The 16425-nt window shown below is 40.5% G+C and overlaps 1 protein-coding gene and 1 long non-coding RNA gene across 12 annotated transcripts in view; one reads left to right on the top strand and one right to left on the bottom strand.

The window, feature by feature from the left end:
* Positions 1–16425, bottom strand: part of ST7 (suppression of tumorigenicity 7) — a 241643-nt gene that overhangs the window by 127486 nt on the left and 97732 nt on the right. Inside the window, exon 2 of one of the 11 annotated variants that reach the window (XM_077856024.1) lies at positions 11079–11215. The exons of the other annotated variants lie outside the window; for them this stretch is intronic. The gene's annotated coding sequence lies outside the window, so the exon portion shown is untranslated. The remainder of the gene's footprint in view (positions 1–11078; positions 11216–16425) is intronic. 11 annotated transcript variants of the gene reach the window in all.
* Positions 321–15725, top strand: LOC144288520 (uncharacterized). The gene is made up of 2 exons (XR_013356385.1): positions 321–524; positions 10752–15725. It is a non-coding gene; the product is annotated as an uncharacterized LOC144288520 (long non-coding RNA).

Here is a 16425-nt window from a genome sequence, read left to right on the forward strand (position 1 = left end):
TCAACCCAGCTAACCTCTCTCTTCCCTCCTGTCAGATTCCACTAAGTAGCGTTACAACCTCACTTCTCTTCCTCATTTACCAAAGGACAAAAGAATGAAAACCGTAAGCTTTAATATTCTAAGTTACACATATGCTAATTTTGAACAGATTTCCAGATGGTACAGCTTTTTAAAATGAAAGAACCTGCCCTTTTTCTCACAATGACACTGTGATGGATAAACTCTAAAGTGACCCATAAAGATCCCTACCTCCTGGTGGCTCATGTCTTTACGTAACTCCCTCCCCCTGAATGTGGGACATGGGATTTGCTTCCAGCAAACATATACGTAAGATACCCTCCCAGTAGCAGACGTGCTGGAGATCCTCGGTGCTAGTGAAATGAAGAGAGTGACCATGCGAGAGGCCTATGCAACAATGGACTGGAAGCAGCCTCTAGGGGCAGCAAGGAAGAAACTGAAGGCCTCAGCTCGACAACGATGATTTCTGCCAATAGACTGAGTCAACTCGGAAGTAGAGCTTGCAGGTAAGATCACAGCCTTGTCGACACCTTGATTATGGCCTGGTAACACCCAGAGCAAAAATCCCAGCTTAGACCCATGGAAACCGTAAGATAATAAATGTGTGGTAATTTGTCACGCAGCAATATAAAACAGATGCAATCGTGCGTGATTCACGAAAGTGAGAATCAGTGTGGATACCTGGTATCTGTGGCTGACGACAGTTTGTCCACAAAGGCTGTTAAGACACGCCAATTCTATCTGCCCCAGAGCTGCCTTTTGCACTGCTCATAAATGAAATGCAACTTCAACCTCTGTTGCCATGACAACATGTCATTCCACGCGCGGATCTGTAATTGTCTTTTGTAAACCAACTAGTGTTAAAGTAGAAGCTCAGAGTAATTTTTTGCAATATGGAAATCAAGCATCTCTATTTTATACCCCAGTAAAAAGACTTTCTTTTTTTTTCTAGGCACACTTTAAATATACAACATTTGCATGCTCCCCCCCGTCCAAAAAAAAAAATCAGTTTTACATCTGGGCACAGCATCGGTTCAAGAGAAGATTACAAGCACACCATAAGCACGTTTTCTCATCTGTTGCTTTTGCTTCTCCTCTCCTTGCCCTTCACCCCAGTCTCCTGAGAGCATCTCAAGCTTTTACGCACCACAATTCCCTTGATAAATCCTGGGGAATTTATCCTGGTGAGGAAAAGACATGGAGATATAATTTTAGACCCATCCCAACAGCACGAAATCCTCATAAATCATGCTGTCTGTTCTCCTCTCTACCCTTGAGGTCGCCCTGGCGACCTTACAGGGGTTCTATTTCTGCTTTGCTGGGCATCTGGCTCTACTGAGGAGTTGAGCCGAGCACATTCCTTCTTTCCCTTCTCAGCTGTGACCTGGGAAACTGTATCAGAGCAGTCAGTCTTCATGGCTGCTTGTCCCTTGCTTCCATCAAACCATGAAGGAATGCCTAAAGCCTGGTCACATACAAACTTCAGTAGCCAGCCCTCAAGGGCGGTGGAGCAAGATCTCGGATGATCTGTTCACTTTTATTTACTGACAGGATAATGATGCGGAACTCTGCCCTGGCTGAGAACAGGAGAATGGATTGTAGAAGTCTTACCATTTTAGCCCTTTAAAATACTTTTGAATTTAGGGTGGAAGACCCTTTAAAAAAAAAAAAAAAAGATTTTATTTATTTATTTGACAGAGAGAGAGTGAGCACAAGCAGGGTGAGTGGCAGGCAGAAGGAGAGGGAGAAGCAGGCTCCCCGCCGAGTGGGGACCCTGATGTGGGGCTCAGTCCCAAGAGCCTGGGATTGTGACCTGAGCCAAAGGTAGACGCTTAACCAGCTGAGCCACCCAGGGGCCCCGGGTCGAAGATCATCTTATGAATCTTTCTGTTTCTCATAAACTATTTACCATCAGGAAGAATAAAGGTACCTGTCTCTGAGGGGCGAAAACCTCCCTCACGGTTACGCTGCCGGAGACAGAGGCTCGAACGGACACGGCTGTGCAGGCCCAGGCACTTCTAGCCTGGAACGGAGGAGCACTCGCTGCCACCACGCCCCGCAGCCAGCGCACGGCGCGCTCCACGCAGGTGCAGCCCCCTCTGTTCCTAAACCCCACTCGGCAAACGCTCCGCGTTTATGAACATCGACTGGTCCCCTAACCTGTCCGAAAGGTACTTCACTTATAAAAAATACAAGACACTGAACCAGATACTGGAGTTGGGAAATAAAATGATGCGATGAGACTGATGCTCCCCTTGAGAAGGGAAAAGAAGATGCCCACACAGGACACGATGCAAAACTTATCAGAAGAGGGTTAGAGACAAAATCTAGAGGAAGAAAATATTACTTCGGGTCAGAAAAGCTTAATAAATGAGATGTCCTTCCCTCTGGGCTTTGGAAGAAGGATAAGCTTTTATCATTAGCCTAGAGAGAAGTGAAGCAAAGGTCCAGATGACACACAGACGCTAGCACCTGCACAAAAGGACTGGGTTGGCGTCCTACTGGCAGGACGAGGAGTGGCAGTGGGAGATGCTGGCTCAAACGCCAGGGCGAGAAAATCAGGCTTTGCACACAGTGAGAAGATACTCCCTGAAAAGCAATGTAAGACATATATCTAGTTACGGCGAAACGGTGAGTTGCCTTAGAGGGGAGCTCCTGTAATACCACCAGGGTGAGAGGCTGAGCATATCAGATTTGCAGAGGTAAATGCGACACTACGTGGCTCTTAACAATGTGACATACGGGGCGTCTGGGGGGCTCAGTGGCTGAGTGTCTGCCTTCCGCCCAGAGTGTGACCCGGGATCGAGTCCCGCATCAGGCTTCCTGCATGGAGCCTGCTTCTCCCTCTGCCTGTGTCTCTCATGGATAAATAAATAAAATCTTGGGGGGGGGAAAAAAACCAATGTGACATAAAGGATGAGAGTCTGGAGAACATTGGCAAAGTGGGGCCAAAGTCAAACTGCAAGTGATTCCAGAAAATAAGTGGTAAGGAATTATGGCAACAAGCATAGGCTACATCTACAGGAAGTCTGGCAGGAAAGAGAAGAAGAGAATTTATCATTAAGTGGGACTTAAGTTAAAAGAAAATATAAATAGCACCATATGAACCAGCAAGTGAATTAGGAATAAAATTTAAATTTATTCCACTGCAACAAGATCCACCTTGAGAAATCTAATCCTGGCTCGTTTTTATACCAAACTTATAAAGACATATGATTAATCATTGGAAATGTGTTTACTTTCTCTGAGATTCTAATGAATCTTAAAAGAATAATTAGAGTTAAAGCACTTTAAGTGACCTAAGTCTGAACCTGACAGTTACACATATGTATGTTCCTGTTTGATCAGTTGAGATTAAATGACAAAAGAAAAATAAACTTTCTATTCTATTGATTCTGATTTTTGGACTTTCTAATAGTTTACTTGCTTTGTTTTGAAACCTGATAATTTATAGCTGAAGAGTTTGCTTCAAAGGAAGACAATATTTTAGACCAAAGAAGCAACTGCATTCCATGGGGTAGTAAAATTGAAATCTGATTTTAAGTTAGGTTTTTATTTTCATCATATTCTCTAACACTACAATGACTAATTTACTTCTCTTCTGAGTGAAAAGCTAGGGCAAGTCTTCTGGAAGCTCTGTTAAGGCGCTCTCTCTCTCTCTCTCTCTCTCTGAATGAGATGCCTAACCAACAGAGATAAGAAGCCACAGGGGAAGCCACTAGACAGACTAATATTTTAAGAATTCAGCTGTTCCAACTGCCTGGTTGTTCAAAGGCTGGCTACATTATTTTCAATGCCAGTAACTAGATTTGGCTTTGCATTTGCATCAAATGCCTGGTTACTATTCCAACGGGCACCTAAAATTATCTCCCCAGGTCCAGGGCTGATAGCAAATTATAAGTGGTAAATCACAAATGCACCTAGCTCTAAATAAGGTCTATAGGTGACAGTAAATGGAAACTGGAGCACTGGTATTTTCAAAACTCAGTAAGCCAGTTTTTCTTAAAATGTATTTAAAAGACGCATTTAAATTCCAGAACCCCTTTGTCATCCCTAATACAAACGCTCCCAATCCCTAAAAGTTTATCTCCCTTTTAAATCTGTTGAGACTTTCTCAAGCCTCACTGTGAATGACCCATTCATAAGAAAGAAAGAAAGAAAGAAAGAAAGAAAGAAAGAAAGAAAGAAAGAAAGAAAGACGAAAAAAGAAAAGATGTTTTTAATTAGCAACTGTCTAATGCACAGATCCTAGAGCCCAGGCAGGCTACCTCCATGGGGATCAGTAGTTGGTTAAAACCCAAGGTCAATGAGGCCACAGTCCTGGGTCTGATCTGAGTCAGTCAACCTCATACCAAGAAATCCTGTGCCACAAAGTCAGAAGGCAGCCCTAACTAGCTGTATTATAAACGGTATTACCATTGAAAGGCCAATCATCATGTTACTATAAAAACAAACCCATTTTAAAAGAAAAAATGTGGATTGATGTTCAAGGTTGTTTTTCCCCAACATTCTAAAAAATACAGAAAAATTTTCAAAAAATACCACCACCACTCTCAACCCAGAGCTGCCAAGAGGAAAAAAAAAAAAAAAGAAGAAAAACTAGCACACACAGCACTGCTAATGGTAACACGCAAAGTGCTAAGCTTCTCTTTGGAATAATTCGCTAAGATAAAATAACGCTATAGCCAAAGATGTAGAGACTAGAGCATAAAGAAATACTTAACGTGGGTACTCAGTAAGCAAGTACAGTAAGTGATTTGCAAAAATACTACCTTCAATAGCATTTAGATCATTATCTGTAAAATGTCCAAAGTCATTGTTATAGGGCCAAAAAAAAAAAAAAAAAGTCTTATCAGGCCATACTTGTAAATACTTGTTTCAGTTCAACAAATACGGTGGAAGGAAAGGCTAACAGTTACTGACCATCCACTGAGGGCTACTATGTGTCAGGCACTGTACTGGGTGCTTAATGTATATTTTTAATCATTTGATTCCCACCACAGCCCTGCAAAGTTAAATTATCCTCATGTAATATGGATGAAATGAAGGCTTCCTGAGGTTAAATGACTCACTCAAGGACATACAGCTATTAAGGGCTGAGCCTTAATTTGAACACAGCTCTGCCTAATTCCAAAGCCCGGGCTCTTTCCCCTCGGGAACATACCTTTCTTTTGGGTAACTGACCCTACATATGGGGAGACAAAACTAAGAGAAGAAATGTCGAAGTTTCAGATTTGCTTTTTGAGGTTTCCAACGCTCACTGACTTTTCTGAAACAGCAATCTGGTGCTTGCTCCAAAGCCAGGCCCTATGGCTGGGCTCAGGAAGCCCTCTGGGGTCTGAGAGCAAGGGGCTGCCCCAAACCACAGTCTCAGTCTAGGGCATGCCGGCCCAGCAATGACTTCCTCCTGAGTGGAGGGTAAGGGAGGACGGTGGCTGATTACTGAGCCATTCGTTACCACACAAACCTCATGTTAAAGAACTAACTCGCCCTTAAGGCTATTATTAGCAATGAAGGATGATGTCTGCACATTCTGATGCATTCTGTGCTATATTCTATTTTATTCTCTATGTCGTTCATTTACCTCACCGTGAGTCAAGACAATATCAGGGCCAGATAGTTTACAGAGAAAGAGGCAGCACTGTCAAATGTCTAAAACCAAAGTATTCAGACCTGCCATACATATACCATTATCCTGGCCTCCGTGAGAATTACTTAGAGGGGCAAGAGAGTCCTAGGGCAGTATTGGACACCAAATCATATTTGCTCCTTATGCAACAGCTATTACAGTTACTGTATCACAAAACTGTGGTTCTACTAATCATATAATTATTGCTTTAATCAACACTTGAGATAGTATCCTTTTACATTTTCAAGTTACAAGTATTTTTTTTATTTTGAAACAAAATAAGTAATATATTTTCTCCTCCTAGAGTAAACTGAAAGCATCCTAAAGTTACCATACCCAAAAAAGTCTGTCATACATGTTACTGAGAATCCCCTAAATCCTGTGTTTGACCCTTTTTCACTACAGGTATTGGTGTGATATACACAGCTCCAAGCATTCAATGGACATAAAACTCAGGGACATAAACAAGAATATATTAAAAACACACCTTTTGGGCAGCCCAGGTGGCTCAGCGGTTTAGCGCCACCTTCAGCCCAGGGTGTGATCCTGGAGACCCAGGATCAAGTCCCACGTCAGGCTCCCTGCATGGGGCCTGCTTCTCCCTCTGCCTGTGTCTCTGCCTCTGTCTCTCTCTGTGTGTGTCTCTCATGAATAAATAAATAAAATCTTTAAAAAAAAAACACACCTTTCAAGGCTTCCCTTGCACAAATGTGGTGACACATACATCCAACTAAAAGATCTGAAGAACCTAAATCCAGAATGTTTAAACCTAGAAGATTGATTATCTACATAAATTAATAACCTTAAACTTGGAATTTGCTAATTTAGTTGCTAACATCATCCTAAAACTATGATGAAATCTTGTTCATCCACTTGTCCATCCTAGAAGTTTTGTACATGTGAACTGAGCACATTTCTGTAGCTTTTTTTTTTAATCACTACACATCCAGGAACTCAAGATATTCAGCAAAATATATTTATAAGTATATTATTTTAAAAGCAGAAAAAACAGTAAATATAAAACAAGAAAAATGGTTAAATACTATATGGCCATTATGAAAGAATAGTATGCAGCCATTAAAGATCACATTATAAATGACATAAAAAATGATCACCATCTTTTAGTATAAAAAACAGAATACAGGCTGTGTGGGTGGCTCAGTCAGTTAAGTGCCTGACTTTGGCTCAGGTCATGATCTCAGTGTCATGTTCCCTGGGATCCCTCGGTGTCAGGTTCCCTGCTCAGCGAGGAGTCTGCTTGTCCCTCTCCCTCTGCCCAACCTCCAGCTTATACTTGCTCTCTCTCTCTCTCTCTCAAATAAATAAATAAAATTTTTTAAAAAGACAGAACATAAAACTTTTAATTTAAAAATTCACAGATGATACATTTGCTATCGATGTAGGTACAGTTTCTAAGCACAGAAAAACACAAGGAGGTTACAAGACAAGCATCCCAATAGTGCTCACCTCTGATTGGTAGAATTACATGTGGGTTGTTTTTGTTTTTTTTGTTTTTTTCCCTTCCCTGGAGACTTGAAATTTTCTACTATATGCACTGCTGTTTTTTAATCAGGGGCAAGGTGGGGGGAGCAAAAATTTTCAATGCATGGCATAAAATTAGAAACTACAAAATAGTCATCCTCGGAGGTGGGATTACATGGAACTTTCACCTTATACTTTTTTTATTCTCTATAGTCTGAAATCTTTTACATGTGTATTATTCTGGTAACCAATCAATGTACACATAGATTTAAAAATAACCAATACATCTTGTTTTTTTACTTCAATGAATGAGACATTCTTTAAAGCATCAATTTAGGAGAAATTTTAAAAGAATATTTCCATTTATTTTGGTTTAAATGGGATCCTCAAGGATATGTTGACAGATTAATAGCAACAACGATAGCAACAAAACTCTCCGACCTTTCTTAAGAAGATTTCCAAGAGAAATAAACAGGAAAATGTATATATGTTTATATGTATCTGAATTCCAGTTTCAGAAAGATGGTACAAAAGGACGATTTTTGACATTTACAGTGCTACAGTCTTGCTGGTCAAAATCTTATATGGAATTACTGTTTCAGTGCATTTACAATTGTATACAGATAACACACAGATTATTCAAGAACTTAAAAGAATGTTCCCAAGCCAAGAAGGAGAGCCATTTAAGAAGCCAGCAACACTTATTTAATATGCACAGTCTGTATGGAGCTGTGCCACCCACCCAAGCACTATCACCATCCTTCAGTATCACAGTGGGCTGGTGACATGATTTAATTGCTGAGCTACAGCTAATTATAAGGCAAATGAAACACTAGAAAGAATTCACCCCAACCAATTAACTAACAGAGTGGACATTAATTGTCTTAAAATGCTCTGCATATGCTAATTCAAACTTCATCACCCATAAAGGCATCCATACAACCATGACTCTTTGTTGTTACATTCTTTTTCATGCTTTATAACAGTAGATGACCCTGACGCAGAGCATCCTTCTTGGCATTCGGCTATTTCCAGATGGGCATGAACGTCAGTGCTTCATCAAGGGCTTTAAGCAGTGTGGTTTAAATAATACAAGTTACTGCATGATAAGAAGTTGATAAGAGCATAATAACTCCATTAGAAAGAATGAAAGTAACATGATAACTTGGATTCACAATGTTTATATAATAACCCAATAAGTGTAATTAATTGGTGTCACCAGATGGCTAGATTAATTAATACATCTAATCAGCAATGCTCCTAAGACTAAGATTGTAAAAAGAACAATTATAGTTCTTGAAATTCTTATTTTTTCTGCTCTACTGTTAAATTAGTGAAATGCCACGTTGTATCTTCTCCACATTAAGAAGCTACAAACTATGCTTTGGATTCTATGTCAGTGTTGTATAAAACCATTACATAAACATACTGCAACTAAAGTTCTTCCCTCTGTCTCTCAATTTCTTCCAGCTAAATGGAATACTTTTTCCTTTCTAGAAAAGATCTAGGGATCAGATTTGCTGTCTCTTGAGTCAAAAGCATAATGTCTCTCTGAGCTAATTTTTCTCATTGATAAATTGAAGGATTTGGACTCTGAGGTCCTTTTAAACTCTAAGCAAATGACAAATCTCTAATAACAAATCCAGCATAGCATTTAAGCTAAAAATACAAAGTTTGCAATTCATATTGCAAAGGACTCACCTCACTAATAATGAGCTCCTAGAATTTCTGCCAATGGGGCAAGGTAAAAATTCTCACCATGATGAATTCGATGGGCATTACAATGTATACTCAAAAATTTTTTAAATTATCAACTTTTAAACTATGAGTTCTTACATACTTAAGCAACATGAAGGATCTAGTCAGTGTAATTTTTTGAATAGAATATATTTGAACAGATTTGCCATGTATTTTACAGTAATTATTTTCATTTTTATTTTTCCTGAAAATTCTCAGGAAGGGGTAAGAATTACTTTCACCACATGAGCATATCACTAGTATCATTTTTTTTAAAGTGTTCAAGTTTCTTGGAATTAAGCTAGAGAGAATGAACTGACTGTACTTAGAATTATTAAATTCACTCAATAACCCAAATTGTGATATCATCTCATAGTTCTGCTGCGGTACTAATTAATTTGAAATCACTCCATGAAATTGTATATCTGTACTCAAAGAGAGTACAAGTACAAAAAGAGCATTATTCACCAAAGCATCACTACTTACTGGCAAAAAACATGTCACTAAGGATAGCTTACTGACGTAAGAAAAGCCGAATTTCCAAATTTTGCAGGGATTCTAACTAGAACACTATTATTTATTTATTTATTATCTAGGGCTGGTTTAAGCTTACCCGATGGCATTACAAAGATCTAGGCGGTTTAATTTCTCAAAGCCTTATTAAAACAAAAGCCTATTACTTTACTTCATTATTTGAAGTCTCAGGGTACGTAATGACTTTTCTTTCCCATGTACTCATCGCGCCTGGCCGCTGGCAATGTATAAACTGTATTATCTTCTATCAGGTAATACAGGAAAGGCAGGAGGCCAGAAGCAGTTTTCGTGTGGTTTACTTTTCTTAACTGCCAAAGCATTATCCATGAGGGAAAACAAGACCAGCCATCTAAACTAGATACTAGATTAACTGTATATAAGAAATCATGTAATAATATCTACATACTACACCATTAGAGGGCAAATGTGTGAAACAGCCAGTTTAACTAGTGTGATTTTTTTTCTCTTAATTTCAGAAGGATTAACATTAAAAAAAAATCCAATCCAATGATCTAACAAGAATTCTATTTTTTCCACAGTGCTTGAGTACTTTCTTAAATAACTGCCCTAAGAGAAAGACATTTCATGAAATAGAAAAGTCTGAGGTTAGTTCCTGACTGATCTTGAGAAGCCAACAAAAAATGTGTCTTACCTGCGTAATGGACATTTGTATTGAACTTATTAGGGGCCAGACACTGTCCTGTGCATTTTACAAACGTTGGCTCATTTAATCCTCGTAACTACTGAGTAAAGTAAGTACCATTGTCCCCATTTTGCAGATGGTAGAACAGGTGCCGAGAAGTGACGTGACTTACTCAAAGTCAAACAAGTAGTTGGGGTAGAAGCAAGATTTACGCCCAGGCAGCCTGCACCTGGGGTGTGTGCCCTAACCACTCACACGCTGCCCTCCATGACCTGCTGCCTCTCTTACGGAGTTCCAGTGACCTTCGGTGGCTCTAGGCAGTTATTATTCAATAATCATGGACATTCTCACGGAGACAGGAAAAAGGAAAAACCAAGGGCAAGCACATCTGTCTCCACAAAGATGCCTAAGGTGTCTGTATCATTCATCTGAACAGAGTTCTCCTTCACTCACTTCCCCAGGTTCCTATCACTCAGATAGGACATTCCCCTTCTTGCCCCCCCAAAAAAGACATGTTATATAATATACTACAATTTTCACTTTCACTTAAGATCTTGGATGGTTTTCTATTTCAGAACATCCAGACCTACATCATTCATTTAAAATGCTACGCAGCAGGAGACTGTGTGGAGGCCTAGCAATATGGTTAAACAGTCTACTGATTTCTCCCACTGTTTATGACTGAGTTTCTTCTGTTTTTCCCCCCAGGTCTCGTTCCAGTAACCTGCTAATTTCCCTTCCATTTTCGGTCCTGTTCTTCAAAGACTGAAGGCCAGCTTCAGTGCTCCCTGGTGGGTGCCGGCACAACCCGCCTGGACTTCTGAGAATCCTAAGCCTACAATCTTTAGTTGCTGTGCTCCCCCTTTCTTTGTCTCAAGCTCCCTTCTGCAACAGCCTCCCACGTGCCTTACTGCCTGAGCACATCTTTGGACTCCGGACTCTACGTGACACACTTCATTTCCTTCATCCACCCCTGAAGCTGGACCAATTGCATTGGCTGCATCTCTTTCCCAATTCTGGCTCTTGTGCACCTGCCTTGCTCTGCTAGAAGGAATTAGCTCTGCCTGCCTGGGTCCCAAGAAGTGCAAATTCAAACACGATCAATAGGTAGTAATTAAACTCCTGCCTCCAAAGTCCAGAAGGGATTGTCAATGGGATTTCTCAGTAGATCCCTGCCAGTAAGCAAAGATGTAATTTTATGTTTAGTTTTAAAACTTAAAACTTTCTCCAACAGGATTCTTAGAAAAAATGGTAAAGAGTGGTTAAAGACAAAAATAAGAGTTGTTCTAAGGGGAAAAATGGCGATGAATGCAAAAGATAATCTAGAGAAGACCTGAAATCAAACATCTATTACTAAGTAGATCCTGACCAATCTTTGTTTCTAGGTGAGCTGAATAGAAACATAAAATGAACAATGATGAGGGTTGATTATAAATCTAACCTGTTCTCTTGGTTTTTTCCTTCAGTCTATAATTTTTAAGTAAGTCATTCAGAAGCTAGAATAATGGCAACTGAGGGGAAGAGGGTCAAGGGTGAAGCCTAAGGATGACTTTAGTTAAGAGGTCTTCATGTGAAGGGTTGCTTTCACCCACTGAGCTATACCATATTTAAGAATGCACTAATATAAATATGATTTTCTTCCCCATATCCAATCCATATCACTGCTCCAGATAATTATTCCTCTAGGAAATGTGAGGTTGAAAAAAATGTCTCCCGTTAATGAAAATTATTCTGCTTATGACATTAGTACATATGCTCTCACTTTAAAAATAAGAGGCTGTTGAATTACTCACTTACGTGTATTAAATTAACTGTATTATCCTGCTAGAAACCTGCTACCCTCACTCTCACACACCACTGGAGATTTCCAGTTAGGTCTAAAGGCCAGGTGAGTGTCTAGTTTACCTACAGTGGAAACTTGTTGCCAAGGAAAAAGCAACTGGAACACAATTTAGTATATTTTGTCTCTACTGCCTCTTCCACAGGCTGAACATGACATCTGAAGAACAAGACATTTCATGCTCAGCGTAACTTTTTACAGGTCTGATTACTAGATCTTTATCCAACTGGTGTGCCAATTGGGTTAACTCCCAGCTCTGAGCCACCTTATGTTTACTCTGCTGTGTCATTCGAATATTCTTACTTTCTACGCCTGCCACGATGTGGAAAAGGTTGGGAAACCCCGAATTAAACGTTTTCAATTGTGCTACCTCGGCCCTACTTTGAAATAGCCCAGATTATCATATGACGTCTTCGAAGAACGGTAACATGTCTGAGCTGGGAAAGACCTCAGATCACCACTTCCCAAAGGGGACTCTTCCAAATCCAAGTTTCACAGGCTGCTAAGAGATGTTAGTTTACTTGGGGGAGAACAATTCGAGAAACACTGGGTGGAAGTTAAGTAGATTGGTTTTCAGTCCAAGATGTCTCAGAAGCTTCTGGATGCACGGTAACTCTCCAAAAAGGGAATTTACTACAATTATTTATGTTTATTTAAGGGTGGAGCTCTTAGAATCCTTTTTCAATTGCGGTAAAATACAAACAAAAATGTATCATCTTAACCATTTTTAAGTGTATAGTTCAATAGCATGAAGTATGTTCACGCTGTTGTGCAACCAATCACCAGAACTTTTCATCTTGCGAAACCGGAACTCCAAGCCCATTAAACCACAACTCCCCATTGCCCCCCTCCTCCCGGCCCCTGGCAACCACCCTTAAAATATCTTTAGAAAGTAATTATCCACAAAATATACTTTGGAAAATACTGCCTTATCTCTGATAGTTCACCCCCTCATTTTATTGATGAGAAAATGGGCCTACCCAAGGTCACAAGTTAATAGTGAGCCAAATCTAGAACTCAGACTTCTGGACTTTTGGTATGACCTCTTTTCATAACAGTATGAATAGACAGGTGAAATAGGTTAATAATTACCCAAATTCTACCACCACAGGCTCTGAAAATATCTGCTATGTACCAGGTCCGTTTCAAATAAAGGACTAAGTATTGGGTAAAAATTTTCCCAAAGTCACACTGAGGCCACAATTCTCCAAACTGGGCCACCTGTAACATGGGAAAGCGCCGATTTAAAAATGCCATACATTCCTGGAGCATCAATTTTGATGATTAAATGACAATTACATATTTTGATACTAAAATAATCTGCATATACTAACAGGCAGGCTGCAAAATTAACCTAACAGGACTTCAAGGGGACTCTGTTTTACAGTGAGCTTTGGCCTGTGGCCCCATCTGCCTAGGGCCTCCATTCCAGTATCTGTCTCTAGAGCATCTGACAAAAAAACATGCACTGAGGGGGAGAGCCTAAAATCTACTGTAGGACCCAGTTCGGGAGGGGCACCCTGAAAACCCATGAACCAAACTACTTTCACATGCACCAGGGGGGTTCACGCCAATTCTGATGCTCTTCTAGGCCGGTGTTTCTCAATAAGCATCCAAAGGCTCCAGAGAAGGAACAAGTTGGGAAGCCTTCCAATAATAATAATCAACCAAAAGAACACAAAAAGGAGTGGTACTGTCTGTTGCCAGACACCAAGTTTAGGATAAAATGGGGAAGCTGGTACACATCAAGTTTCTACTTGGAAGGTCCACTGTGGGATGGCATTTCAATTCCAGTAGCTACTTCTTCCTGTGATTCTAAATCCACGAAACTTTGCCTAGCCACACTGCCCATTCATCTTAGCAATATACTTACTAAAATTCAGTTATATGTAATCACATTACACAAGAGTAAAAATGAAACATGTTTTCCCCCTTTCTCCTAAAAATTTTCCAAAGAGCAGCCTTTAAAAAATAATTCTGCAGAGGCAAGAAGGATAAGCTATTTTTCTTCCAGATCTTGAAGATATTAGCTTTCATTCATATGCCACTGCCAACAATCTAAGCTTTAGAAATCACCGGCAGATTCTCAAATGTGAAATATATAGTGAAAATTTTCCTGCCTTTATTTTAGCTATGCCTAAGCAGCTGGCTCGAGGCAGCTGGCAACCCGAGAACAAAATGTAGCACAGTGAAGCCAAGCACCTCCTTGATTAACATCACGTGCCAGGGCAAGGTCGGCTTCAGCTCCACTTGGCATTTCCTTTAACCTGACTCAAAAGATCCCTTCTCTGAATATCTACATCAGTATGTTAATCCTGGCACTGGGTTCTGGGTATTCATTCTTCCCTCAGCTGCTCTCTGCTTCACATCCTCTAAAATCATGGTTCCCCATGCCAAAGTGAAAGGCAAAATGGTACATTAGTCAAAGACACAGAGAATGAGCACCACATAAGGTGCGAGGCATGTGCCATGAATATTAATGTAACCCAAGCAATTATAATCATCACAATGGGAGCTGGCACAGACCAGCTACGTACCGCACAGAAAAGGCTCCAGTTAACCTTGGTGAAGGTTAGGAAGCTCTGCTTTACTCACTCAGAGGAGGCCTTCATTTTTCTAATTGAGTGACAACTCTGGACTCCCAACGGCCCAAGACAGCCAATGGTTATTTTCAGGAGCACTGCTAACGTCTCAGAAGAAATCTGAATTTGCATTAATTGAAGATATGGGACACGTTGTAGATGAGTGATGGTAAAGCAGGAAAACACAGGATGAAACAGTTTAGGAGAACGTCAAAACCATTCTTAGCAACTGCTCGTTAATTTATAAACAACCTACTCCAACCATGTTGCATTGAGTGGGATAAAATAATAACAGTAATAAAAAATGACTTGGTACTGAATCAGAGCCACTACCCACCCTGAGGCATAGGAAGAAAATGCTTTTTTATAAAAGGAAAGAATAGTAAAACAGGGAAAAGGAAGAAAGAAAAGACATTCCTTATGCTTAAAATGTGCATTTATGGTGGGAACAGTAATTTACTTAAAAGAGACCAGTGTCCTAAACCGTGAACCCTGCAATAATAGATGATGTGTGTACAGCTATCACTCTTTCACTCTTTCCAGCATAAGTGAGATGTCCAAACAGGCCTAAACCATCATACTTGCCAAATCTTCCCATATAGATCTAAAAACACAACAAAGATACTAATGTGTAAACATGGAATAAAAAATTTGAGCAGCTTTATCAGTCAAAAAAAAAATACTCATACGCTCATATCCCAGCTCAGCCAACACCATGTCAATAAAAATCTGTTGGATCCTGAATGAAATGTCACTGTGTAGAATTTAAGAGACTTTATTGGAAGCCTCCTTAGTGATACAGTGGAGGAAAAACACTAGAGGGATAAAACATGAATTATCTGTTCAGGGTCTGACAAGTCTCTGTTTGACCAGATTTTAATCAGGTTCCTCTGAATCCTCTTCCCCACGAAGCCTTCACTTTTGGACTTTCGTGTCCGCCTTTGCATTGCCCAATTTTAGCAAGAATCCTGTTAAGGAGGTTTAGCCAGAGTCCCTGAGCCTTGATATCTGATCAGATCCACCATCCCCCAAGTAATTTCACCCTGGCCTGCCTTCAGCAAGAATTCTCTTACATCAGTTCAGCAAAGAGAACCCTGCCCTCCCAGTGATTTTCCGACCACTGATTCCGCCCCTTACCCCTGCCCTGCTCCTTGGCTATAAATTCCCCCTTTTCCTTGTTGGGTTCAGGATTGAGCTCACTTGTACAGTGAGGTCTCCTTCCATTACCGCTCTGAATAAAGTTTGTTTTTACTCCTTTCACTACTCTCCAGCTCTGGGCTTCTTTGACAGGTCTGAGTCACTGTGCCACTCTGGAAAATAGCTTGTCAGTTCTTCAAACTGTTAGAGTGACCGCAGGCCCAGCAATTCCACTCCTACGTCTACACCCGTGAGAACTGAAAACATACATGTTCACGAACGCCTGTACACAAACGTCCACAGCACTGTGGTTCCTAAAGCCAAAGAGTAGACACAACTCAAATCCCCCATCAAGTGATGAATGGATAAATGATACGCAGTATTTCCAGCCGTATAAGAGAATCATAGGGGGAAAAAAAATGGAGCGCTGCCACATGCCATCACATGGGTGGACCTTGAAAAGATTATGCTAAGTGAAAAAAAAAAGCCAGTCACAAAAGGCCATATGTCGTGTGATTCTATTTACATGAAATTTCCAGAATAAGAAAATCCACAGAGACAGAAAGTAGATTAGTGGTTTCCAGGGAACGGGGAAGGGGGAAATGAGAAGTGACTGTTAATGGGCGCAGGCTTTCTCTTAGGAGTGATGCAAACATTCTAAAATTAGACAGTGGTGAAGCTTGCACCACTCTGGAAATACGAAGAACCACTGAATTGCGCCCTTTGAAAGGGCGGATTTTACGTATGTCAACTGCATCTCCCGAACGCTCCTGTGAGGACAGGTCATCACGAGGGGTCAGTGGGTCCAGGTGCTGAGGGCCCG

This window comes from Canis aureus, chromosome 18 (genome assembly GCF_053574225.1).
Source record: "Canis aureus isolate CA01 chromosome 18, VMU_Caureus_v.1.0, whole genome shotgun sequence".
Taxonomy (NCBI): domain Eukaryota; kingdom Metazoa; phylum Chordata; class Mammalia; order Carnivora; family Canidae; genus Canis; species Canis aureus.